The sequence below is a fragment of the Arachis duranensis genome, chromosome 2 (assembly GCF_000817695.3).
Source record: "Arachis duranensis cultivar V14167 chromosome 2, aradu.V14167.gnm2.J7QH, whole genome shotgun sequence".
NCBI lineage: Eukaryota > Viridiplantae > Streptophyta > Magnoliopsida > Fabales > Fabaceae > Arachis > Arachis duranensis.
In genome coordinates this window covers 45947311-45950032 of record NC_029773.3, presented here as the reverse complement: position 1 = coordinate 45950032, position 2722 = coordinate 45947311, and positions in this window count along the sequence as shown.

The window sequence follows — 2722 nt, the reverse complement described above, 5'->3', positions numbered from 1 at the left end:
CTGTGTTCCTTCTAAATCTCTGCTTTCCTACTGCTTTCATCCAATCCTTCTTACTCTTTTCCATGGCAAGCTGTATGTAGGGCATCACCGTTGTCAATGGCTACATCCCATCCTCTCAATGAAAATGGTCCAAGTGCTCAGTCACAGCACGGCTAATCATCTGTCAGTTCTCGATCATGTTGGAATAGAATCCCTTGATTCTTTTGCGTTTGTCATCACGCCCAACAATCGCGAGTTTGAAGCTCGTCACAGTCATTCAATCCCGGAATCCTACTCTGAATACCACAGACAAGGTTAGACTTTTCGGATTCCCATGAATGCCGCCATCAATTCTAGCTTATACCACGAAGATTCTGATTAAGGAATCAAAGAGATATGCGCCCGGTCTAAGGTAGAACGAAAGTGGTTGTCAGTCACGCGTTCATAGGTGAAAATGATGATGAGTGTCACGGATCATCACATTCATCATGTTGAAGTGCAACGAATATCTTAGAATAAGAACAAACGGAATTGAATAGAAAATAGTAGTAATTGCATTGAAACTTAAGGTACAGTAGAGCTCTACACCCTTAATCTATGGTGTGTAGAAACTCCACCGTTAACAATACATAAGTGATGAAGGTTCAGGCATGGCCGAATGGCCAGCCCCCAAAACGTGATCAATAGTCTCCTCAGATGAATAATAAAATAAAACTGAGACCAAAGATATCTAATACAATAGTAAAAAGTCCTATTTATACTAGACTAGCTACTAGGGTTTACAGAAGTAAGTAATTGATGTAGAAATCCACTTCCGGGGCCCACTTGGTGTGTGCTTGGGCTGAGCTTGATCTTTACACCAGTTGAGGCTTATCTTGGAGCTGAAAGTAATTAATTAAGAGCTCTACACCCTTAATCTACTAGGCTTATGGACTATTATATATTGCTGGAAAGCTATGGATGTCTACTTTCCAATGCCGTTGCGAGCGCGCCATTTGGAGTTCTGTAGCTCCCAAAAATCCATTTCGAGTGCTGGGAGGTCAGAATCCAACAACATCAGCAGTCCTTTGTCAGCCTTCTTATCAGAGTTTTGCTCAGGTTCCTCAATTTCAGTCATAAAATACCTGAAATCATAGAAAAACACACAAACTCATAGTAAAGTCCAAAAATATGAATTTAGCATAAAAACAATGTGAAATCATCCCTAAAAGTAACTAGATCATACTAAAAACTACCTAAAAACAATGCCAAAAAGCGTATAAATTATTCCCTCATCACTTCTCTCTCTAGAAACTAACCTACATGATGCTATACTACCAAACAATTGTTCCCTCCTTGCCCAAGCTTGAATTCTGCATGAAATAGCATTAGAAATGAGTTGGGTTGGGCCCAAAGTGCTTCAGAAATTGCAAGGGGCGATTTCACTTTAGTGGGCCACGAGCAGCATCGGTGTACACGCGTACATGGCACATGCGCGTCCCTATATGCGAAGCAACATATGGTAAGTTTTATATCATTTCGAAACCCCAGATGTTGGCTTTCCAATGCAACTAGAACTGCCTCATTTGGACATCTGTAGCTCAAGTTATGGTCAATTGAGTGCCAAGAGGTCAGGCTTGATAGCTTTACGGTTCCTTCATTTCTTCATGAGTTCTCCCACTTTGCATGCTTTTCTCCTCACTTTTTCCATCCAATACTTGCCTTATGAACCTGAAATCACTCAACAAACATATCAAGGCATCGAATGGAATTAAAGTGAGTTAAATTTAGCTATTTTAGGGCCTAAAAAGCATGTTTTCACATTTAAGCGCAAATTAAGGGAAAATTGCAAAACCATGCTATTTCATTGAATAAATGTGAGAAAAGGTGATAAAATCCCCCAAAATAAGCACAAGATAAACCTCAAAATCGGGGTTTATCAGTACCCCCTACACAACCCTGAAACAACAAACCTTCAAGTACCACACCAAAATGTCTATACACTTTGCCACCAACCGTATGAACCATCACCTCCTTACACACCACCTCAATGCCCTCACCTACATGACACACCTTCTAACTATACAACCTTTCTCCCCACCATTGAACCTTCTTCTTTACCTCAATACAAAGTTCTCCAACCCTTGCCCCAAGAACAATAAGATCTTCAAGCTTTTCTCCAAGAGCAAGGAGAATTCCGAAAGAAGCAATGGGAGTTCATGGCTACTATAGCCGAAGCGGTGAAACGCTTGGTCTTACTACACTCAAGCACTCGAGACACCCTCCTTGAGGAAGATGAAGGATCAACTAAGGAGTGTAGTGAGGAGGAGAACTGATGAGCGGATAATTTGTACGCTTTTTGGCATTGTTTTTAGTATGTTTTTAGTATGATCTAGTTAGTTTTTAGTATATTTTTATTAGTTTTTAGTTAAAATTCACTTTTCTGGACTTTACTATGAGTTTGTGTGTTTTTCTGTGATTTCAGGTATTTTCTGGCTGAAATTGAGGGACCTGAGCAAAAATCTGATTCAGAGACTAAAAAGGACTGCAGATGCTGTTTGGATTCTGACCTCCCTGCACTCGAAGTGGATTTTCTGGAGCTACAGAATCCCAATTGGCACGCTCTCAACGGCGTTGGAAAGTAGACATCCTGGGCTTTCCAGCAATATATGATAATCCATACTTTGCCCAAGATTTGATGGCCCAAACCGGCGTTCAAAGTCACCCTCAAAATTCCCAGCGTTAAACGCCGGAACTGGCACAA